Raw genomic sequence first — 25,346 nt, 5'->3', positions numbered from 1 at the left:
TCAGATAAACAACTCCTTAAGAGCCTTAGTCATAACAGAAAACCTGTAAACAGTGCTTGAAATGTTTTTTTTAAATAGGAATCTATTTTAATATCATGGAATATTAATTAGGTTTATTCCTAATAATAATTAGGAAATATGGTGGTCTTACTGTGTCTTAAATATTATGTGCAAAATCATTGTATCTTAACATTAAGACTATTAAGACATCTGTAATACCTGTCACATCCTTCTAAGTTGGAGAATATCGGCTGTCTCTATGCTTTGGGTTGACTTCCTTTTTCTACAATCTTCAGTCTTTTTCTGTTGATAGACAGCCATCTAAAAGTCATAGCACTACTGATGTATATAATCCCCTGGAAGCAATTTAGAATATGAAAAAGTACAGTGGACTACATCTGCATGTTTATCTTTGTATAATAATATCTCAATTGAAGCATCTGCATAAAAAACAAAAATAAAATGGCATACCCACTTGATGTCTCTTAGTTTTCCCTTCTACTTTTATCCTACAATTTATCCCAAACATGGAAGAGTTCAAGCAAAAGCAGACAGTTCCTTAAATATGACTAAGGTCTTCTCAAGGTGCCTAACTGGATTCTGAACCTTGTCTCCCCAGACAGAAAAACACTAGCACTTTCTCAAGTCTTGATTCTTTGCAAGCATCATTCTATCAGACCCTAAGCATCTCCATGGCAACATAATTTTATGCCAATTTCCTCTCATCCAATCATGGTTCATTATTTCTGTATTTTAGGCATCCCTGATTAGAGCTCAGGAGCATCTAAACTTGATTCCAAAATTTCTTAATGGGTTAAACTTGTGTTCAAACGGGATTGCTAATAAAGAATATATCACTTTTTCTGAAGTAAGTTGATCCAAACCCACAGATGGTGGTGAGGAAGAATGCTGTTGGAACTGGCAGCATTAGCTCTCAATGAGAAACACACATACCACACAGGATCTTGACATGAAGGTTTTGTCTTGCATTATACATATATGTCAAAAACATGAGTTAGTAGTTGTCCAAATGGCAGGAGAGATCACTGGAAAGAGATCTGAATACAGAAAAATTAATTTTGATTGTTGTTATATTAGATTTGTAATAGGTGTGTAAACCTACTTGGAGTCCTAAAGGGTAGGGAAGGTATAAGTTCAAACCTCTATTTAAGCAAGAGGACATGAGAAGACTGAAAATAATTTTTAAACAAATGAATACCCTTGTCTCAAATATCAGTAGTGAAGACAAAATGAGAACTCTTAGATCATACATTCATTCTGATGCTATGCTTATTGATATTTCTTTCTCAGTGAAGAAAAAGAAAGAAAAGAAGAATGGAGGGAAGGAGGAATGGAAGGAAAGAAGAATATTTAGATGGATAGATAGATAAACAGACAGACAGACAAAGAGACCAAACTGCAGCACCTCTCTTATAGATACGGTATTTGCCAGTCTCCTGGAAATAATAAAAATTCACTTTCTTGCTCCATAAGACAAAGCCAGCGGTGAAGGTTTTGGTCAGCACAGGATCAAGTTCAAAGAAACATCCAAGGCTTGAGTGAGATTCAAGGTGGAGTTTGGTTTCCACCCTCTCTCTTCATTTAGCAGCAACGTCTGGGGCACTTGGCTATTTGTGCAAACAAAACAGGTTTGTTTTCAATGTTCTAATGCTTCCCACCACTTCTTTCGACATAACCAGTGGCAGAGATGAAAAACTCCCCTCCCATATGATTCAAACTTTCCAAAACTGAGAAAGGAGAGGTTGTAGTGTGGAGTGAGCAAAGCAACCATTTAAATCTGCTTTTGAAAGTGTGTCTACTGCATAAATATGGTTCACAGCAGGGTTTGATAAAGAAGGCAAGATTTCACACTATATTTTGTGCATCTATATATGATTGCTAATCTTAAGTAACATTTATTCATTTTATTAAAATAGTGTAGTATGTTTTCTTTGTACCTCTTTTAACTGGGTTCTGCTGGAGCAGGCATCCTTTGCAGTGATCAACCAAAAGTCGATGACGATAATCACAGTTGTCAAATTTCTTGAACTACGGCTGGGAACCAGAGGATGGCACAGGCTCACTGTTTCACAGTGCAGAGTTAAAGTGCTTCTCACTGGACCGGAGATGAGATTCGGGATGTAGCTATTAGGATGAATTAGATTAAGGGATTGTGAAAACCATTGGGATATAAAAGTAGAAAGTGATAACAGGGTAGGCAAAATGTGTTCAGAGTTTGTTTGCAGCCAAATATGTGTATATTGAAGTATAGGAATAGATGGGGTACCAAGTAAAAGCAGGGTGAAGAGAGTTTAGAGAAACCCATAATGCTGTGGACTAGCTAAGCTCGTTGGCTGAAGGTTTCAAAGACAGATGGCTTCCTTCAAACCTGGGATCCAATAGTGTCCAAAGTTAGATTCTAGATGTAAATTGGAGACCCAGAATCAGTGATTACTACAGAAAAGTTAACAGTAACTCATTTTTTGGACATCTGGGGTTTTCAAAGCAATGATATGTGACCTCATCCAAGAAGACATGAGTGTAGCTCTAGGTGTTGGTGTGGTACTATCAACAACTAGACTGTTTTATCTGTAAATTGTAGCTTGAATGTATAATGTATAAGCAATTCATTCCTGGTACCTTTTCTCTTACACCTGAATAGTAACTCTTTATAAAGAACCAAACAGAATATAGAAAGGGCGGGGAGATAACGTTGTGGGACACGTTGCAGGGCTGCTTCTAGGGGGCATTTCTAGATAAAGCTTCATAACAAACCTGTGCACAAATGGGCACACTGATGAAGGACATTGCTACTGGGCTGTGGAGCTGGGAAGAGCTGGAAGCATTTGCAGGGGAAGTGTGTATCCAGCAGTCAGTGCTCTGGGTTGGCTGAAGAAATGAAGTTTCACAGCTGTGTGTATAATATAGAAGAGAGAAGACTAATGGCTGGACAAATTCAGTCAGCACTGAACAAAATTAAGGAGACTTTCTTTAACAGTGTTTTTAAATGTCTTCTTGTTTTTATTCTTTGGTTTGGTTTGGTTTGGTTTGGTTTGGTTCGGTTCGGTTTGGTTTGGTTTGGTTTGGTTTGGTTTGGTTTGGTTTGGTTTGGTTTGGCTTGGTTTGGTTGGCTGGCTGGCTGGCTGGTTGGTTGATTGGTTGGTTGGTTGGTTGGTTGGTTGATTGATTGATTAATTTTTGGTTTTCTCGCTTTTTATTTTGTTTTATTTTTATGATATTTGTTTTAAGACAAGGCCCCCTTATATAATCTAAAACTAGTCTCAATGTAGCTATATAGCCCAGGATGGCCTCTTGTAATTCTACTGCCTCAGATTCACTTGTCCTTGGATTACAATCCTTCATTACTGTTCCTTGCTACTTTTCCTTGTAATTCCCAAACTATATGATAATTATACAATATATTTATTTACAGGAAAATATATTTCTATCAAACAGTCGTATTTTAGTTTTTCTATTTTTCTAAATATTATTATGGAAAAAAAAAACTTAATGTGACTTAGTCGGCCCCAGACCATTCACAATGTCTGTCTGTAACATTTTCTACCTAAGTCTCATTCCTCTTAAGTGCACAAAGAACAATCTGATATTATACATGAACAGCAGCTAGGTAGGAAATTTAAGACAGTGCTGAAAGATGATAGTCAGCACAACCTTATACTTATAGTTATTAGGTTATATGTGAAATAAATGTATTGATGTGAATATTTTATCTTTGCATATAACATTGAGGCTAACCATAAGTAGCAGATAGCAGCCTTTGAGTTCATAAGAAAAATCACCTTCTCATCTTAGTAAGAAGGAATTAATCTAGACAAGCATGGGGTTTTCAAGAGGGAAAGTGTATGAACACCCCCCCCAACATAATGAGATATATTTTAAAGAATACACACAGCCCCAGGCATGTTCGATTTTATCCTACCTCTGCACCTTGTCTTGGCCTGGTGATAAAGTCTTGTTTCTTGACAATGGGTGCCTGAGAACAGATTCACTTCCTCATTCAACATGGATGGCAGCAGCCATCTGTAGGTGCAAAAGCTCCAAGTCCCCCACTTCTCTGATGAGGACTAGAGTGTGGTAACCATGGAGTTGGCCCAGGATGGGAACCTCGGGGTCTTTTCAGTAAGTGCAGTTCAGTGATGTCAATTCATTTCTGTCTGTGCCAGCTCCCACGGCAGGGAATTGTTCACTTGGGGAATTGGCTACAGCCATTTATTGCTGCAGTCGAAGCCCCCAGCTTAGGTTCAGAGGCCTCTGCAGCTGCCTCCAGTTGGCTTGCATTCCTGTGCTGTGCCAGAGTCAATACAGTTTTCCACAGCCAATTCTACCCCATCCTGTGTCCCTACAGGCTAGGGATAAGTTCATTTTGGCTTCTTTGCATCTATGAATTGTCATTTATGCATATCTTGTTCCAATGTATATTGAATGTATGATTTTACCAGGAAGAGTTAAAACTCAGATCTCCACAAGAAAGGAAAAAAATACACTGTACCTATAATGCTAAAACCTACATGACTTTGTTGAGTTGAAAGTGTATGAAAAGGGTGTAACACTCTTAATTCTGAATTTCAAAGCAAGCAACAGACCTTGGCTTTATGCTTTCACCCATAAAGGACAGAAATCAAGGGGCAATAGAATTTTACTAAATAATAAATTAAATTAGAAAAGAGAGCAGTAATTTTGAGACATTATAAATATTCAAGTTCCATTTCTATGTAGTTTATTCACTGGCTACATTTGAGTTCTATACATGCAAAATGCACAGAATGGCCTTTTCCGGGTGCAGAACTCACTGAAGGCACAGAGCATCTCACCGGAGTCAAGTTTCCAAAGGTACAGGATCAGATGGACTCTGGACAGGATAACTCGCTTATTGGTCACCTTACATAGCTATGCTCACACATTACCATAACTGACTACTATTTATAGAGAATCAGAAATAAAGGACAGAGCACCTTGATGATTAGGTGTATAAAGTATCATTAAAACAAAGTAGGAGCAGAACATTCCACAAGCTCAAAGACCACCATAAAATCATTTAACTCCAACTTACAGGAAAAGAGTTAAAGATAACTTTTTTTATTACAGGTAGGGTACACACTTTTCCGTTGCTCTTTTCCTGTGGATGGAGGATTATAAGGCAGAGAATCATAAAGAAACACAAACTTGAATTTTGAATGAAAAGATATGGATCCTATGTGTGCAGTAATGTTCAGGGAGATGATAAAATAAGCAAGAAAGATCCTCTAGAGAAAAAAGGTATCAAGGCACATATGTCTACTACCCCTTTTTAAAACCTCGGTGATGGGCCGGGGGGATCATCCCTTCTGTTAAGTACTCTGTGAAAGCTCAGGGAATTCAAATGGTTCCCCAAAGTCCAGATAAAACAGGTGCAATGGCATGAATACCAATGCAGGGAAGGCAAAGCCAGATTGGTCCCTGGTGCTCACTAAAGAGACAGCCTAGCCAATCAGTGAGAGACCCTGTCTCAGAGGATAAGGTATGTAGGGATTGAGGAGGCCGTGATAGTGACATTTGAGTTCCACATAATACACAGGCATACACACTCAGTATTAAACTGATTTCATCTACCTATTTTATTATGCCCCCTGGACATTTCATTAGCAGTATTATTCAGCTGACTTCTATTAATAAATGCTCATTAATGGAACTTCCAACAACTAATTTCAGGAATATAGTAAAAAAAAAAGTAAGGAAACTCTTCGTGAATTAACAGTTGGGTGTCTACATTTGCTACTCCTGTGGACAGACAGATATGGACAAACAAGTCAAGGATGCCTTCTGAAACAAAATGCAAGTCAATCAAGTATCCATGTTGTCGCTTCTCTTTGGTACCCAGAGTGAGAATGAATATGAAAAAGAAGCCAGGCCCTACACACACACACACACACACACACACACACACACACACACACACACACACACACACACTCAGCATGGATCGATTGTTAAGAGAGTTGAACTAGCCCACTTTGTCATCCCTTGCCTAGCACTATCATCAGGCAGGTGCCCCTTTGCTTGCAAAGCAGTACATCAAGTCCTAATGTTTAGACAGTAATCAGTAGGACAATTGTCACCCCATGGAATCTGCAGTAGGTAAATTAGCCAGGAAAAATTTTCAGTGGTTGCCTTAGAATTCATCACAAATCTAAAAGGAAAAGGGAGAGTTGTATACTTTCATATTGACTTGTTCATTATGCTAACAGAGTTCACTAGTCATGGAATATAAGACCATAAGGGAAATGTCAGAAGAGCAGCTCTAACACTGAGGTGCACCACCACCCAAAGGATAAGCTCTCCTGTCTGCTAGCTGGAATTACATCAGTGAAATCTGTTTATCCAGGTAAAGCCACTGCAGTGGGATGTGCAGTAACTGTGTCACAAGCAGTGCATTTCATGAACCCTCTGAAGGTATCAGCACCTACCCCAGGTTCCACCAAAGTTCACAAACAAAACCAGGGCTTGTCAGGTATAGCCATGGTGGCTTCAGCTTAAGTTCCTAAGTTCCACTTGATTTGAAAGTCCTTTTGCCAAATTACTTAACCTCAAGTGGGTGTAGAAGATCCCTCCTGACTCCGTACAGTATTTAACTCCTTCTCCTCAATTGCCACGTTCTTATTGCTTCAATACAAATAAACAGGAGACTTGATCAACCTTCTGCTAAGCAAAACTTACCTACTGGTGTTTCTGCACTTAGCAGGAACCACGTGCTTGTTGGGACCTACTATGTGCCAGCTACTAAGTACTTTCTATTGTTTTGTGCCAAATGCAAATGAATTTTTTGTGTTGTTTATCATTGCCATTGTACAAATGGAGAGGAAAAAGACAGACATACTGCAGCAAAGTTGTGTGTCCACACCTAAACAAAAGCTAACACCACTGGAATGTAAATCCCTGCTTTCTTTTCTACAGTCTTTGCCATCATAAAATGTATTCCTTGGATCATCCTGAAAAGTCTAATCAGTCGGGAGGCCTATAATCATTATTTTCAAACCTAAGACTTAACTCTCTGAGCCTCCGGAAACAATAGACCCAAGAGTCAGCCTCAGAAGACTGACTCCCATGTTCTACGGAGGATAAGATGGTTCCTTCTTGGTAAACACAAGAGTGAGATCAATGCTTCTCAGTCCTGTGACAACTCAGGATGTCTTTGTCCTTGGTCTTCTCTACCCCAAAGCCTAAGCAATCTTTAAAAATTCTGACAGGTAGTGGGAGGAAAGAGGTAGAGGACTAGTGTTGATTTTGTTTGTTTTCCAATTCTGTGGGTTATTAGAATGAAAGACCATGGCCAGAAAGAATTAGGTACCACGCCTCAGGCCTCTTGACCCAACAGCAGTCACTTGCTTGCCTTTGTGCTCCAGCTATATGTTCTGTGCCAACTCTGCAATCCTATTTCCTCTCTGGTAAAAATGATGGTGTTCTATCTCTAATAACTTCCAGTTCATTACAAGTTTGTACTGATTTGGGGCTCTGAGGCCTTTCAGACAAGCAAGTCTCCATCCTGTTTCTAAGAGACAAAGTTGATTAATGGCTTCTTCCACTGCCTCTCAAAGGCTTCACATTCACAGTCTCTTGTTTTCGGTGCTTTGATTTTGCACAAGTATTGGATGAGTTTTATATTTATCATATACCTTTGATTATTGTCAGTCCCGACCATTCTTGTTTCTAGTATTTCTGCTTATACGTACTGCCATTCTAGTCCTTTCCAAACTTTTTTCTACTTTTCTTTTATTGAAATTGGATTCTTTTTAGTACCATATATTCTGATTCCTGTTTCCCCTCCCACAGCTTCACCCAGAGCTTTCCCATTTCCCCTCCCACAGCAAATCCAAGCCCTCTCTGTCTCTCCTTAGAAGCAAACAGGTTCTAAAGAACAATAATAAAATAAAATGAGATAAAACAAAAACATACTCAGCTATTTTAAAATTTGCCCAAGACCCCAGTCAGCTTCTACTTGACAACTTAATCTCTCTGTAAACTTGTGCCTATGTGAGTCAGCAAAAAGAGCACAATACCAAGAGATGAGCGACAGTAGCTTTGTGTCTCCCTGGAGAATTAACTATGATTTATTTAGCAGCACAATGTGAGTCCCTGAAAACTAAAATTTTCGGGTCCTTTATATGGAAATGACTGGCACAGTCCTGGCTGCACTTTGACAGGCACAAACCACTTAGCTACATTCACGTGTAATTTCAGAACAAGAGTTGCTAGGTCTCAGAAGTCCCTCCCTACGTTTTCTCCAATGACTATGGGGTCAGATAAAACTTCTTGCTCATACTTCTCCCACTCTCCGTTAAAACATACAGCTGGCCATGGTGATGTACAACTTTTTTTTCAAGGTTCAGTGATTTTTTTTTTCAATTTTATTGGATATTCTCTATATTTACATTTCAAATGTTATACCCTCCCTCCCACTTCCCTCCCTCCTCCCCCTCAACTTGCTTCCATGAAGGTGCTCCCTCTTCCCATCACCCTCTCCACCTCAGTACCTTGGCTGGGGGATGATGTCATTCTTCCCATGAGGTTGCAAACCTTTCAGCTACTTCAGTCCTTTCTCTAGCTCTTTCATTGGGGTCTCCAGATCTTTAATCCCAGCAACTAGGAGGTAGAAGCAGGAAGATCTCTGATTTCAAGACTAACCTGGTCTACAGAGTGAGGTTTCAAGACTGTCAGGGCTCCACAGAGAAACTTTGTCTTGATAAACAAAAAACAAACAGTAAAGAAATGTTTCTAATCAAGGGACAACCCCAATAGATTAAAGAAGCTGCATTAAATGTGACAAAGTCATACAGTGAAATAAATCAACAAATATTTACCCATTGGCAATAATATGTTGCTTAATGCTTGCTTTCCCGAGATTAACAAGGCACCAGAAACCAACTATAAATGTACATTTTCTTTCCCTAATGATTTCTGAAACTTTTAGGAGACAAGAAGTTATCAAGGAGCAAAGAGGAGTTTAAAATTTTCTCAGAAAGCCAAAGCAATCAAATAGCACTGCCTAACATTTAAAAGCACATAGATATTCTTCATGGAAAATAAAAACTATTAAGAAGAAAGAGGCTTTCACAAGCTCCCTCCCTACATTGTCTAGTTGGAGCCTGTTAGAATCCTAGATCAGCTGAGTTCCTACCAGGCAGCCTGTCAGGAGAAGAAATGAACAAAGGAGTCCGAACCGAGAGTGGCGTGGAAACACAGAGCTCAGAGCCAACCAGAGATCTCCAAGGACCGGCATCCTCGCCCTGAAATAGACACAAAGTTGCATATGCATGTGTTTCATTGGCCAGGTCTAAGAGTTAGCAGAAATTAATAGGGACCTTCCTTCTCCAAATGAAAGTGCTGCTTTGTCAGGAAAATGAGACTTCCCCAGCCCCCAGCTCAGCTGGCTAGCTGGCTTCTGAGTGGCAAGCAGCTCTCAGATCTCTGCCCAAATGCTGCTCCGGTTAGAACCATCCCAAGGGGCACCAAATGGTAATGTCTAGGCATGACTCCCTAATGACCTTTGTTAAAAATAGTTCTGCTGTCTCCCTGCTCAGAGGTGACAGAACCGTCAGAGGTGTCTCAGCTGTCATAGTTGGCATTCTCATTGAAGCCCCGAAAGATAGACAGCTAAATTTATCCCTCCTTCTCTTCTACCACCCTTTCCTCTCTCTGGATTTTCTTCTTAGTTCTCTATCCTTCCCCTTTATCTGGCTCCCTTGTTTTCCTTTGCTTCTTTAGACTTTTGCCATTTCCTCTTTGGTCTTCAAGGCTTAATATATAAACCCCATTGCTACGATTCTCCTTAGGCAAGACCAGGGGTTCCAAGCTATGAGATCAACTTAGAAAAACAACGGGCTCAGTTGCCTGAGATTGAACTTAATAAATAAATACAAAACAACAAAAGGCCCAAAGAAGATCTATTCCAAATAAGAGAAATAATCTTACTGTGATAAATCAATAGAATCTCCATCTAACTAAACACTGACACAAAGATATATCAAGCTTGTTTTTTTTTTAATTGTCCAACTTCGATTGTCACTAAATGACATTTTTCAAGCTATCTCATGGATAGGGAACTGAATGACTAAGATATACATAAGGACCTCACTAGTTAAAATGGTGATTTGACTCCTTAAGATTTGAACACAGTAGCCACACATTAAATTACTTAAGCAGACTTTTACTTTGTTGGAGAGGCTAATCCTGATAGGCAGAAGGTAAAAATGTAACCTTGTAATGATTGTGGTTGAGGCCTTTTTGAAAATGGGATTTTTTTCTTTTTCTTTTTTCTTTTTTTTTTTTTTTTTTTTTTTTTTTTTTTTTTTTTTTTTTTTTTACGTATCAGACAGCATCCCTGAAGGTGACAATAAGGTGTGTTTAGATGTCAGTCCAATTTCTTTTTCTTTGCAATTCTTTTCCAACATTGATTGCAAGAGAAAATGGCTAATACCTCACTGAGCTCTTATGGGATGGTGAGGAACTACCGAAACCATTTCCAATATTTTGCAATGTGTTCAAAGACCACCCTGCTCAACCATGGCAGCCAGCCTTCCCTGTGTGCAGACGAAACTCTGCCGCTGCCTGTTTGCTCTGTGCCTTAGCAGGTTGTTGGATTTCAGTTCCCTGCAAGAAAGAGGAGAGCTTCTTTGCCCTGCTTTTCTTTTCTCTTGTTATTTATTACTCCTTCTTTATTTTTCATCCACACATCCCTCAAGAGTCTTTGACATCACAACCCTTTGCCTCATTCCTGCTGAAAGGTGTGCACCCTTGGGTACCTCCAAACTCTAAGAGATATACATGCACCCTGCCCTCCTTAACTGCTCCTTCCCAGACCTTCAGTGGCTGTAGGGATTATATGATAGAAAGGGGGTGGGCAGCCAAGGGTTGAAATGGAAATGAGATTTGATTGAGGTGGTTTTAGAGGGAAAACCCTATTTCCTGCGATACTCTAGTACATGGTGCTTTCTCAGTTAAAACTTCAGCGTCAATTGAAAGAAGCACTCGTGGTTACTCCCTGCCACAAAAGCTGGGCACACAGCCAGGCCTCGGTGCTCAGTGGCCTTAGGGTAAGCTAACACTCCCAGAACATGCCAGTCAGCATTTTTCATCCAAAGATGGGCGTGTCCTATTGAAATCTAAAGTACAAGAGTTAGGCCTACCAACCTCAGAGCAAGGAAGTTAATTAGTTTTCCCTCCCCGAAGCATGTTTTCATCCTTTATAAAGCGTGACAGTCCCTAGATAAATGTAATCATCCATAATCAGAAAAGCACATAGGCTGAGGCCTACGGCAGGCTTCCTCTTTGCTCTAAATACATGAAATCCAACAGATAATAATGTATAATGGTAATTTTAACCTACCTGGTCATGCCAAATTTGTCATTCAGAAACGCTCTTTTTAGCTGCTTATGGCTTATTTAAAAATGCTGTTTTGATTACCTAATTTATTGCCATTCCCTTGTTCACAATGTGGTAATTATACACAATTTGTAATGAGTTTATTTCAGCAAAACACTGCCAGCGACAGGAGATAGGATGTTTTTGTGTAAACCAACCAGCTCAAGTCTTCTAATCAGCGGCCGAGGGAAGAAATATTGATAACTGAAACTTAGACCCAAAGTGGCTCTTAAAGGAAACCTACATTAATGACACGATAGCATTAAATAGATCTACAGGTTAACTACAGCCATCCTATGGAATTCTGAAGGTCTTCTCTCCTTAGTACCTTACCGAGAACGACTAATTAATTAATTAACAATTAATATTGTTCTTGGGGGCGTGAATGCAAAGGAAAACCTTTCCACAATATCGTTTCCAAGCTGTAGCAATATTCATTATAATTTTCTTTCAGAACATGGAAATGTTGGCCTTGAATACAATCCGAGTTTCACAGGGTGACTTAATGGTGTTTTTCACCCTTTAACCCTACTTCTCTGGTCATCCAGATAAAATCCAGATTGCTTATCAGCTATATTATTTAAGTAGTTAAAATTAGATTATATGTCAATACTGTGCTTATAACATTCAAAGTAGTGTTTTCACAGGCCAACGAGGGAGGTGAGTTAGATAAAACTGTATCTTCTTTTATTTAATTTGGTGCATGTCTAGGGTAGAGGTTTTGGGTTATAGTTTACTGTAAAGCAGGAATTCTCTGTGCTCACAATAACACCAAGAATAGCAATAGAAAAATCTCCAAAGATGACCTCTCACTACCTAGATGTGAATAACAAAGAGAGAGAGAGAGAGAGAGAGAGAGAGAGAGAGAGAGGAGAGAGAGAGAGAGCGCATTTAAGAAACTAGATGCGTGGAGAGAAGATTTATTAACATGAAAGCTCGCTAACAGTTTAGTCAAGAAATAAAGTGTGTCAGCAAGGCTTACATGTCAGCCCACTGTCATCATCTTAGACCTAAACTCTGGGAACTCTCAACTATCAGGGCCAAGGAGTTTGACAAGATCCTGAAAGACCAGACAGACTTTCCACTGGTTTTTGAGGTGAGGACCATGAAGTGTGGTTGGAATATGCCTACCTGTCTAAGGAGGGACAAGGGACAGACACTTAACCTAGCTGGCCTTTGGGTTCATCTAAAAAACCAATCTTACAAAATCAGCTTTCTTCACAGGACGTCAGAGATATGCCCTGTTGGCCTAGCCTAGAGTCTATAATGAACAAGTACTTGAGACAATGTGGGATTATGCAAATGGTGTGATCTTGAGCCACAGAAGTAGACCAGCCTCTTTACCACCGAAGTGCCCATTACAGAGACTCCTCTAAGCCTCTAAATATATAAACATGACCCACCTTGTGGCCTGTGGCAATGTATGACTGAGAAATCATCTAAATAGCTTCTGAACACTGGACCCGGAAGTACAAAGATAGCATGCACATACAAGAAGAGTCAAAGCATTAACGTCAATGCTCCAACTTGACTCTTGGATCCAGAGGGAAGTCTATAGTCGTCCCTCGATTTAAATGATCAAAAAGATATCCCGGATGACTCTGGAGACTGAGAAAGGTATTTGGGGAAAGCAAACACTGGGGATTATAAGGAAAACTTACCCTAAATTCCAAGCAGCATTCCCAAATATGGTTCTTCCTGTCAGTTCCCAGAAATTGTACCCATTGTTCTTGAATATATGAGGCTCTATAGGTACATGTGGATACACATTTAAATGTTAAAATGCCACCTTGAATATACCCATCAAATCAGGCTTCTCAGGAAACACAACCACCAAACCTACCTCTGGCTGAAACACTTGGATTTTCTGAGAATCTTTACTTAGCAGTGATCTCTGTGGCTGTTCACCTTCTATGGCCTATTTATTTCATTGAAAGGTGGTGTCCTTACTGGCTTTCTCTAAGAAAAGTAAGTTGGTTTTTTTTTTTTTTTTTTTTTTTTTTTTTTTTTTCTTTTACTCTGCTTTCTCTGGAAATTGGCCATAGCTTGAAATTTTGGAACACCCTAGGCAAGCAAGATAAATGATTCCCAGTGTAATATCCTCAGGGCTTCTGCCAGAAGAAAGGTCTGACAGCCTGAAAGATCTGAAGCAGTTCATCTTTCTTAGTACCTTCAAAGTAGACGTCTGCTCTCTCTTACATGCAGACTACAGCCAAACTACAGAATGAAGTGGCCATGTTTGACAATCAATGATGTGAGAGGGAGGATGGGCAGAATTGTTCCCTGGACAGTAGAAAACATTATGAATAAATGAAAAGACCCATACTGTCTGGAATTGCCTCTGCACCCCAATATCTATGCTCCAGGTGGTCATGAATTTCTACCTCTTTTTAAATGAAATACTCGAGAGGAAAAACTACCCAGGCCATCCATTACATTCATCCACCACAACCACAAACTCAACATTTTGCTATTGGCAATCACTTTGTCTCCTTAAAATAAAAAAAAAAAGTAGAGTTTGCTGAAATGCTATAGCAGTTGGTTTTCAGGCACAAGTTGCCTGGAATCACTTGCTCCATCTACTGGTCAAACACGTCTAGTTTCAACAAGACCAGTTCCTCTAACTGGGAATGGTGGGTATCTGTAGCAGGTGAGAAGGAAGTGTATCTACATCCAAAGAGATCTCCTTTACTGGCAGGTTTCATTCCTGAGACACTCCTGGAACTTCACAGTAAATTACCTATGGATGCTGATGTCAAAGGGGAGCTGGAATTTGAGACCTGGAAAACTGACATGAAAAATATACCTTCTTTTCTCAAGTCATCCAGTTCAAGGGAAAAACCTCTAGAGGAGAGAGATATTAGTCATCTTTATATTGCAAAGGTATAAGACATCTTCTGGGACACAAGGTCGCTTGTACAAATGACGTGGTCATTCTACTGATTTGCTTGTATGTAGCACTTGTCCCTAATGTAACCTTACTGTTCTTGGCCAACTACTATCTCCAACACATCACTTTATTGTTCAGAAATCTTGTCTTATATTTCATACTTAAGTAACTCCAACCAACTCTACATGCAGTTAATTATAAAAGAGTATTGTTGCATGAAGAGGGTCTTTGAATTCAAGTGACTTAGTCTGAGATTGTGAACTTTTGGAATGATCTCTGAGCAAAAGAAAGTAAGGAAAGCTCTATACTTTTTTGCAGTTTAGGCTTTCTTTATTGTGTTGATCAATGAATACCAGAGAAACACCAGAACAGGGAGCTACTACCACATGTCTTTCCTCAAATTGTCTATGGTTTATTTCCCTCCTTTATCTCCCTCTGAGCCATATTGGAATACTTCCTTTCCCTCTTTTTCCCCCTGACTTGTAATATGTACTTAAGTATATAAAACCTTTAAGTATATAAAGCCTTAGTTGATGTTCCATTCCTGTGAAGAGACACCAGGACCCCAGAAACTCCTATAAAGGAAAGCACTTAAATCCTTGCAGTGGTGACACACATCTTTAATCCCAGACAAATCTGGGAGTTCAAGACCAGCCAGACTGACAAACCCTTTCTCAAAAGAAGAGGAGGAAGAAGAGGGGGAGGAAGAGGAAGAAGATTATAGGGAGGTGGAGAAAAAGATGGAGGAAAGAACAGTAAGAGAGCATTGATCTGGGGGCTTGCTTACCATTCCCGAGGTTTGCATCCATTATCATCATAAAGGAGATCATGGCAGCACACATCACGCTACACTGAGCATCCTGACCTCTAGGCAGGCACTGGGCAAAGGAAAGATGGCTTGGTTTGGGCTTTTGAAACCTAAAAGACCACGTCCAGTGACACGCCTTCTCTAACAAGGTCAAACCCTTTCCAACTAAAGAACACCTAATTCTTTTAATCCTTTTAAATAGGGCCACTTCATGATGACTAAATATTCAAATAGATGAGCCTATAAGGATCATTCTTAGTCAAACCACCACAAAAAGCAAAATTTGTTGGATAATCTATTAGGAAAATCCCTGTTTTTTCTGCTGCTTGTTTTTTCATAAAACTTTGATTAAGTATAGAATAGTGGTATTGCGTGTACTAAGTGACAGTGTTGGGCCATCTTTCACTTCTGCATCACTTTCTTTCATTCTTTCAGAAAAAAAAAATTCTATAATTCTGCACCCAATACATTTATATTACTTCTATTACAGAAGATAAAAACACTATTATAAATGATGGACACAATAAAATCCAACAGGGTCCTGCCTTGGGTTCATAGCTTGACATCTGTTTATACCTGCACATGGCTTGAACTGTTGATAGTATCATGTACACCAGACCTGTTTAAGAAATTAACTATACACAAAGAAAAGGGCAGAATTATAATCAGACCAAGACCAAGCAAGAAAGAAGAGTTAAAAAGGTCAATGGGCCTTCCAAGAAGTAAACTGAAGGGGGACAGAGGCAGGAAACAGTTTGGCAGAGCAGGAAGTTCTGAAAGTCAGAGCCCAATCCCTCATGTGATCACAGAAAAGGCAACAAATGGTCTCATTATTCCCATTCTCTGAGAAAGTTTGAATGGCTGCTGCAGGAGAGTCATTTGCATTTCAAATTTGCCCCTCTCTGATTTTCATTTCACATCAAGAACACTTTTTTTAATCAGTTATTTTATTTATTTACCTCTCAAAAATGTTATCTTCTTCCCAGTTTCCCCTCTACAGGTCCCCTATGATCTCCTCCTGCTTCCTCTGTGAGGGTGCACCCCCAGCCATCCACCCACCTATTCCTACTTCAGCAGTCTAGCATTCCCCTATTCTTGGTCATTAAGCCTCCACAGGACCAAAGCACTCTCCTCCCAGTGATGCCAAATAAGGCCATCCTCTGCTACACATCCAGCTGGAGCCATGGTTACTCCCTGTGTACTCTTTGGGTGGTGGCTTAATCCCTGGGAGCTTTGGGGGTGGGGTCTGTTTGGTTGATATTGTTGTTCTTCCTATGGGGTTGCAAACCCCTTCAGCTCCTACAGTTCTTGCCCTAACTTCCCCATTTCGGACCTAAGCTCAGTCCATGTTTGGCTGTATATATCCGCATCTGTATTGCTCCAGCTCTGGCAAAGCCTCTCAGGGGACAGCTGTAGCAGTCTCCTGTCAGTTAGCATTTCTTGGAATCAGCAATAGTGTCTGGGTTTGGTGTCAGCAGATGGGATGGGTCCCTAGGTGAAGCAGACTCTGGATGTCCTTTCCTTCATTTTCCGCTCCACTCTTTGTCTCTGCATTTTCTTTTGACAGGATGAATTCTGAATTAATATTTTTGAGGTGGGTGAGTGGCCCCATCCCTTAATTGGGGACCATGTCTATCTGCCGGATATGCTTTCTACAGGTTCTGTCTTTGTTGTTGTTGTTGTTGTTGTTGTTGTTGTTGTTGTTGTTGGGTATTTTGGCTAAAGTCCTCTCTGTTAGATACTGGGAACCTCTTGGGTCCCTGGCATCTGGGATTTTCTAGTGGCTAGCCCCACTTCCCCATTTCCTGCTGCTACACACCTACTTTTAAATTCCTGATCCTATATAGTTCTCCCTCATCTTCCCTGTTATCTGAACTGGGCCCACTTTCTACCTCTCATTCCTCTCTCCCTCCCAGATGCCTCTCTCCCTCTACTTCCTAGAAATTATTCTCTTCCCCCTACTGAGTAGTACTGTCGAATCCACACTTTGCTGTGGCTTTATTCTTCTTCTTGAGTTTCATATGATCTGTGAGTTATATCTTGGGTATTCTGAGTTTATTTTTGGCTACTATCCACTTATCAGTGAGTATATACCGTGTGTGGTCTTTTGTGACTGGGTTATTTCACTCAGGTAGGTATTTTTAAGTTCCATCCATTTGCCATTTTATGAAATCCTTGTTTTTAATAGCTGAGTAGTGCTCCATTGTGTAAACATACCATATATCCATTCCTCTGATGTTGCACATCTGGGTTCTTTCCAGCTTCTGGCTATTAAATATACAGCTGCTATGAACATAGTGGAGCATGTGTCCTTGTTATATGTTGGAGCATCGTTCAGGTATATGCCCAGCAGTGGTATCTGAGGAACTGCCGGGATGATTTCCAGAGTGGTTGTACCAGCTTGCAATCCCACCAACAAGGGAGGAGTTCCCCTTTCTTCACATCCTTACCTGCATCTGCTGTAACCTGAGTTTTCGATCTTAGCCATTCTGACTGATATAAGGTGGAGTTGTTTTGATTTTCATTTCCCTGATGACTAGGGATGTTGAACATTTCTTTAGGTGCTTCACAGTCATTTGAGATTTCTCAATTGAGAATTCTCTTTTTAGAGAATTCTAAAACCCTTAGTCAGACTAACTAGCGGGCACAGAGACAGTATTCAAATTAACAAAATCAGAAATAAAAATGGAGGCATAACAACAGAAACTGAAGAAAATTTAAAACAAATTATCAGATCCTACTAAAAAAGCCTGTACTCAACAAAACTGGAAAATCTAGATGAAATGTATGATTTTCTAGACAGATTCCACATACAAATGTCAAACAGGATCAGATAAACCATCTAAAAAGAACACTTTAAAGAGTCACTAAAGGGTCTTTTGCTTCCTTACATTGTGACTGCAAGCTAACACACCTTCTTAATTGTCCTCTTGAGTCTTGAAATCATGTGAGGCCATGGCGTTGTGTTTCAAAGTCCTGCTAATACATTATAATCATAAACTGTAGATGAGCTTCTTAGAACCTTTGAAACATGAAGTTAGTCCATCCTCCAAGCCAGTGGTCTACGGGGCTGTAAGTTAACTGAAAATTCCAAGAGTGAGCACCTAACTTCCTACTGTTAAGTTATCAAGGTTCCTTCCTGTTTCAGCTGTGGATCTCAGTACCTTTATCTCAAAGGTCACATTTTCAAGATCCTTAGTTATCTGGTCAGATACCTAAGAGTAAACAGTCCTTTCACCCTTAGGTGCCCTGATTTCACTTCTGCCTCTGGTATCTTATTTTAGACCTAATGCTCCATCTTCGATTCTCATGTTATCCTTCTGGTACTAGCATTTCAGGATAACTCAAGGAAGCATTTGGGGAAATCTCCCTCGGAGTTTTCCGTCCATATTTAGCAATGTGATTAATTAGTATGTTCTCAAAATGACTGTGATCAACATGCCATCAAGTAAGAAATAATTCTTGATCTCAAAAGATGAATTCCCCACTAAAAGGAAGAAACAGGGAAATGTTTAAGATTATCCTTTGTGTGGACTTTGAAGACCAAGAAAGACTGATGCTCAGTAGTGAGTTGGTGGTGAATGGTAAAAATTACCATCTGAGGGAAGATTTGTGAAAATCAGAAAACCACATTCCACCAATTACAACATATGTTCCAAAGCAGCAAACAGAGAGCTCCAAAGGAGGCACAGAGGAGCAGGAAAGTGGCCTGGTTTAGGTTTATCTCATTAAGTGCCCACATTTTGATATTTGTGATGTCACAGACTCATCTGAGGTAAGCAATTCCCTAACCCACTTTTTATTGACTTTTCATAGCCTTCCTCTTCTTGTTCATCTCAGTACAAGCGCAGAAGTAGAACCATAGACATTCACTCCCTTGTTTAGTGACTTCTCTGAAAACAACCCAGTTTTCTGCCATTTTATAGTTTCAGCCAATTCCCATAAAGCCTTGTGTTTCCATGACTTGTTAGTAAACTTTTTATATCAACAAGTCTTATAAGCACAAATAATTCATTGTCAGGCAATGCTTTCTTATCTCAAAGTGGCAAAATGTGATCTTTGTAACCACGGGCAGTGTGATCATTTGCGTAAATTTGTAGAAGACTCGTTGTATCCCATACATTCAAAAAGACCGGGAGCTGGAAAGATGGCTCAGCAGTTAAGAGCACTGACTGTTCTTCCAGTGGTCCTGAGTTCAATTCCCGGCAACCACATGTGGCTCACAACCATCTGTAATAGCATCCAATGTCCTCTTCTGGTGTATCTGAAGACAGCTACAGTGTATTCACATATATGAAATAAATAAATCGTTAAACAAAATATGCTTAAAGATCATTAACAGTCACAAAACTATAAAGACTCACTGTGGCAATTGCTCAACAGGCTGCTGCACTTTTTGGCTTATCAATACATTGAGGAAAGTACACACACACACACACACACACACACACACACACACACACACACACACACACATGTATGCATATACATTGAAAATTAAAATTACTTATTGTATACATTATTCTTGGAAAAATGGAATGGTAACTAGCATCTACACTGCCCTACATAATCATCATGTGTGGCACATTTAAATAGAGAAACATAGAGAGAAGATGGAAGGTCTGACTTAAGCATGTACTGCTCAATATCAGAGTCACATCTTACATGCTGCTATCAAATAAATTGCAGTTTGGCTAGCTGATATTAAACGGTGACGTAGCTCTAAAGTACATACCAGATTTCAAATATTTATTATAGAAAGACAATATGCACTGCCCCATTAAGCAATTTTATGTCACTTGTATGCCAAGATGTCAGTCGTTTGGATATCCTGGGTAAATTGCATGTATTATTGAAAATGGTTTTACCTTTTTTTATTTTTCAAAATAAAATCTGTGTGGTTTCTACTGTGTTCTATTAATCTGTCTAACCTGTTCTGAATGACACAGACTTCTTTAGTCTGCTTTGAAACAAAACAGCATTCACTTTGCCAGAAATGGGGGAAATGGAGTCACTAACACAGGGCTAATCCTTGGATGCTCACTGGATGGGCGGTTGGGCTTTGTAAATTTAATTAGCTAATGGAATGCTGGCTAAAAATGAGGTCCATATGGCTGTGTTGCCTTCAGCTACGGGCAAAAATTGTGTAGTCACTTCTGCTGAAAATTGGCCTGCATAGTTGTTACTGTGATAATTCGCCACTGAGATATAATAATAATAGTAATAATAATCATTAATAATAATCTGCAAGCCTGTATTTGGTTTTGCTTGGTGATCATGGGGGAAGTGGTCCTTTGGAAGCATCCCTGTCAGCTTGCAACTGTTGCTGGAATGTCGTAGCCCCTATACCCGGTGCACCTGGTAATTGCATAATTCTTATAAAATAAGTAACATGTTGAACCAGTCTTAAAAGACAGGACAGTGTATCCCAAATTTAAGGTGTTTTCTGAGCAGACATTAAGGATTCTGCCTGAATACTAACTTCTACAAACGGCTTTTAGAATCATGTATGCATGTTTCAAATGTCATGGAAAGAACACGCAGATTGTTCTATATTTTTCCTTCCTCCCTGAAATTTGGTTTGCAAAATTGTTTTCAACCTTTACTACGTTAGATTTAGATTAAATTCTACTTAGATGGAAGGAACCTCTCCCTGCCCCCCACACTTACCAGTGCTTACTTAGCATCCAGACTTTCCCAGTTCATTATTCTAATAGTGTTCTCCATACGGTATAATTATGTCTTCTTGGCTAAGATATTTGTGAGCTATTCTTACAGTTCCATTGGGCAGCTACAGCAGTAAGCATGCCAGAAGACCATTTCCCCCCCCCCAGCCTAATGATCTGAGAGTCGTTCATGGATGAGGAACATCGTCTGTTTAGGTTTTGCTGGCAACACCCAGTAGACGGAAAGCCCCGGTGGGAGCAGAGTATTGTGGGAACAGAGGGCTTGATTTCCAAATACCACAGTGAAACTCTCTAGTTATAAACTACCCCAGTCTGCTACTCCCTTGGATTTGTTTATCTCTGGCTATACTCTGAACGTGTTTTCCATTTGCTGGCGAAAGCTGCCTTGTCTCCAGGTTCATTTTCTCTGCAGTCAGGAATGCAGAGTTTCTATGAAGTGACATTTGGAAGGGACTGCAAGTAAATAGGCTGGAAGGGATGTGAGCAAGGCATCCAGAGCATGAGCCAGCTGCCAAGCATAGGGGAAGGCTGCCTCAAGTTTGTCTCTTTGTTTTATTGACTGTGGGCAGTTGGCTTAAAAGCAGCCACCCCATGCTACTGTTTGTGTGCGCTGCAAGCATAAGGGCAATAAAGCCACTGAGTTCTTCACCATAGATATCCTTCTGAGTGGTGGGTCATGGGGACACTTTTTTAAAGTGTGTCTAAAGTTGTTTTATACAAATGTCACTCTGGTTGGCATCTGGCTTCTCAGTTCCTGCTAGTAAACTCAGTAATATACTCTATCTGGGCCTAGAGACAGTTTCTTAACCACAAGAGTATTCCTTGGGACAAATGGTCATTGCAATTTAGAAACAGAGACTTCGTAACTAAATGGCAGAATGGCGACCTATGCTTGTGACTGCAGTGGAGAAGGGAGGCAGGCATCTATCTGCCTTCTTGCCTTAGGCTTCATTCCACACACCTTCTATACCTGGTTAATGGCATGTTGTGATTTCTAAGGCTACTAGAATGAGTAGAGGGGATGGTGTTAGTTTAGGAGAAAAAAAGCCTATATGACTTCCATTGTAGATTCATTGTTGTTATTATATCATGATGAGTAAATGATTCGATTAAATCATGGTTATTTAATAATCATGACTACTTTCTCTCCTCCAAAATGAGAAGTCATACAAGATATAACTTTGCTTTCAGTATGTTAATAGGTTAGTCCTAAACATCAGGTACGACTATAATCATGCACCCCAGAAATTGACACACATGGGGGAGGCAAGATTACGTAAAAATTATGATGGTAAACTCAGAAGAGAAATGCTTATTCTGAATGAGCGACTCAGCCAGTAATATTACAACTGAATCTTAAAGGTTGTAGCAAGCTTTGAAGACACAAAGGCGTGGGGTTAGGCACTGGGGGTGAAAAGAATAACATCTGAGTGACCACAGCCAGATACCAGCACTTTCAAATCTCTTGACCTCTTCTTACTACCTTGAGTGGATGACTTCAGACCCATTTCCTGTCTCATGCTGTGCACACCTGGGGCTGATCTAAATCTCTGTAAGTCCACCCTCTCAGACTTTACAGCAGAAAATGGTCCAGGTCTGTGTATGTACACAACGCCCACACACAAACACATACACACTGACACCATACTCACATACAAACATACTCTCATGCACACACACACACACACACACACACACACTTGGACACCTACACTCACACAAATACATACACACACTCACACACAAACATATATACTCATATACACACATGCACATGCATGTATACACAAATACACTCATATACACTGACACAATACTCACACACATAAACACATGGACACACACACACACAAATACATACACACTCATATATACCATATACATGTATACAGACAAACATACTCATATACATTGACACAATACTCACACATATACATTCTCTTTCTTACACACACACACACACAATTTCTATGTCCAAACAGTTTTCCATACCTCAGGCTCTTTGACCTGTTCCCTTTGCTAACATGACCCACTTCAGCATAATTTAAGCTGAGACCTCCAAAAGCTTCTGAATTTGGGTTGACACTGTAAATCTTCAGTACAATTAAATATAGCCATTCAGAGAAAGTGAACCCTGACCACGCCCTCAATCTGAACCAGAGGTTCTCATGGGCTATGTGGCAGGGAATAGTTCTGATGATGTTCATAGTTTTGCTAAAGTCGGACAGCTAAAACAAACTAACTCCCATTTCTCTCCAAAATAAAGTCGTTGCATCAAAATCTCATTTGGAATAATATGTACACCAAAATTTTCCACAAAAGAATAAATGTAAAGTACATCTTATATTTTTTTCTGCACAACCAGAAAGTATTGAATATGTAAAAAGCCCTGATCAGGCTCCATCTGTCAGGTCCTGGCTAAGTCAGGGAACTGAAAACTGAAAGCAGAATGATTACAAAACTTCTGCACCAAGAAGCATAAGAAACAGTAATAACATTTCTTTTCCTTGTTTTGGGATTCTCAAAAGAGATGTGTGTTCCTTTGATAAATGTTTTGCTTTATCAAGGGAATATTTTCTTTTTTTAATTTCATTAGTTACCCTGTATTTACATTTGAGATGTTATCCCTTTCCCCTACCCTGCTCCCATCCTCCCTCCCCCTCCATTTGTCTTCACTAAGATGCACTCCCTCCTAATCACCCTCTCCACCCCATTGCCTTGGCATTCCACTACATTGGAAAAGCATGCCCTCCCTAGACCAAAGGCTTCATCTCACATTGATGCCAGAAACTGGCATCTTCAGCTACATAGGGAACTGGAGCCACAGGTCTCTTAGCGTGTGCTCAATGATTGGTGTTTTAGTCCATAGGAGTTGTGGAGGGTTTGGTTGGTTGATAATGGTGTTCTTCTCATGAGGTTGCAACCCCTTTCAGCTCCTTCAGTCCTTTCTTTAGCACTTTCATTGGGTCCCTGTGTTCAGTCTGCTAGTTGGCTGCAAGCATGCTCATCTGTATCTGTATGACTCTGGCAGAGCCCCTGAGGAGTCGTCTCTATCTGGTTCCTGCCAGTAAGTACTTCTTGACATCAGCTATAGTGCTCAGATTTGGGGGCTGCATATGGGGTGGATCCCCAGGTGAGGCAGCCTCTGAATGATCTTTTCTTCAATCCCTGTTCTTCTATTTGATCTTGTATTTTCTCCCATGAGTGTCCCCATTTTGGTCTTCCTTCTTTTTGAGTTTCATAATGTCTGTGAATTGTTTCTTGGGTATTCAGAGCTTTCTGGGACTAGTATCTTCTTATCAGTGAGTGCATACCATGTGTGTTCTTTTGTGCCTGGGTTACCTCACTCAGAATGATATTCTCTAGTTCCATCCATTTGCCTACATATTTCATGAAACCATTGTTTCTAATAGCTGAGTAGTACTCCATTGTGTAAATGTACCATACTTTCTGTATCCATTCCTCTGTTGAAGGACATCTGTGTTCTTTCCAGCTTTTGGCTACTACAAATAAGGCTGCTATAAACATGGTCAAGTATGTGTCCTTGTTATATGTTGAAGCAACTTTGGGGTGTATGCCCAGGAGTGGAATAGCTGGGTCTTCAGATAGTACTATATCCAATTTTCTGAGGAACTGCCAGACTGATTTCCAGAGTGGTTGTACCAGCTTACAACCCCACCCACAGTGGAGGAGTGTTCCTCTTTCTCCACATCCTAACCAGCATCTGCTCTCATCTGAGTTTTTGATCCTAGTCATTCTGACTGGTGTGAGGTAGAATCTCAGGTCAGTTTTGATTTGCATTTTCCTGATGACTAGGGATGTCTTCTATGCAATCATTTTTTGAATGTGTGTGTGTGTGTGTGCATGTGTGTATATATGTGTGTGTGCATGTGTATATGTGCATGTGTGTATGCATGTGTGCATATGTGTATATGCTATACTCTATATCCTATCCTCATCTATCAGGTTTTTTTCTTGAGAGGCAAAAAATAAAGGCAGAGAGAAGAAAGGACAAATGTTCCATTAAAAATAAGGGCTTCTCCGCATTCCTTGCAAGATTATTTCACTAATTTTGCTCACAACTGGTTTATTTAAACATAAATATGCAAGTGGACCACTTTCCTCAAAAATGAATTTGTCACCTAAAAACATATGTCAGAGATGATTTGAACCACAGAGTCAACCAAAGACAAAAACTAAAGCTCTATAGACATTCTCTCCAGGGTCAGGGTGAACGTTTCAAGACAGTACCCAGTCCTTGTGGCATTGTATCACCAGGGTCCATCGGAGAGAAGCCTTTGTTGTTTCATACACAATGAGTCCTTGGTCTCCAAATCTACCAATAAATCTACCAAAGTGACAATGCAGGTGGGACTTCACAAAGAGGAATGGAAAGGTGGGGCACAGCTGCCACTTTAAAAAGATGGCTCTTTGTGTGCCAAATGGATAGATGTTTAGAAATGTTACTTCAAGTCCTAGACAATATGTACCCTCAGCCATCAAATCTCTGGTCTTCCGTCAACCATAGGGGCACTGTAAATTCTT

The 25,346-nt window shown here is 40.0% G+C and overlaps 1 protein-coding gene and 1 long non-coding RNA gene across 7 annotated transcripts in view; one reads left to right on the top strand and one right to left on the bottom strand.

The window, feature by feature from the left end:
• LOC308419147 overlaps nt 1–9,275 on the bottom strand; it is a 55,087-nt gene extending 45,812 nt beyond the window's left edge. The window contains exons 1-3 of one of the 3 annotated variants that reach the window (XR_013974979.1): nt 9,173–9,275; nt 8,529–8,637; nt 1,959–2,145 (exon numbers count right to left, since the gene is read on the bottom strand). This is a non-coding gene — a long non-coding RNA (uncharacterized lncRNA). The other 2 variants (XR_013974980.1, XR_013974981.1) reach the window with 2 other exon arrangements.
• SLC8A1 (solute carrier family 8 member A1) overlaps nt 1–25,346 on the top strand; it is a gene marked incomplete at its 3' end in the record, with an annotated part of 271,539 nt that overhangs the window by 172,160 nt on the left and 74,033 nt on the right. The window lies entirely within an intron of this gene.

This window comes from Micromys minutus, assembly GCF_963924665.1.
Source record: "Micromys minutus genome assembly, chromosome: 3".
NCBI lineage: Eukaryota > Metazoa > Chordata > Mammalia > Rodentia > Muridae > Micromys > Micromys minutus.
This window is presented reverse-complemented; position numbering and strand designations above follow the sequence as displayed.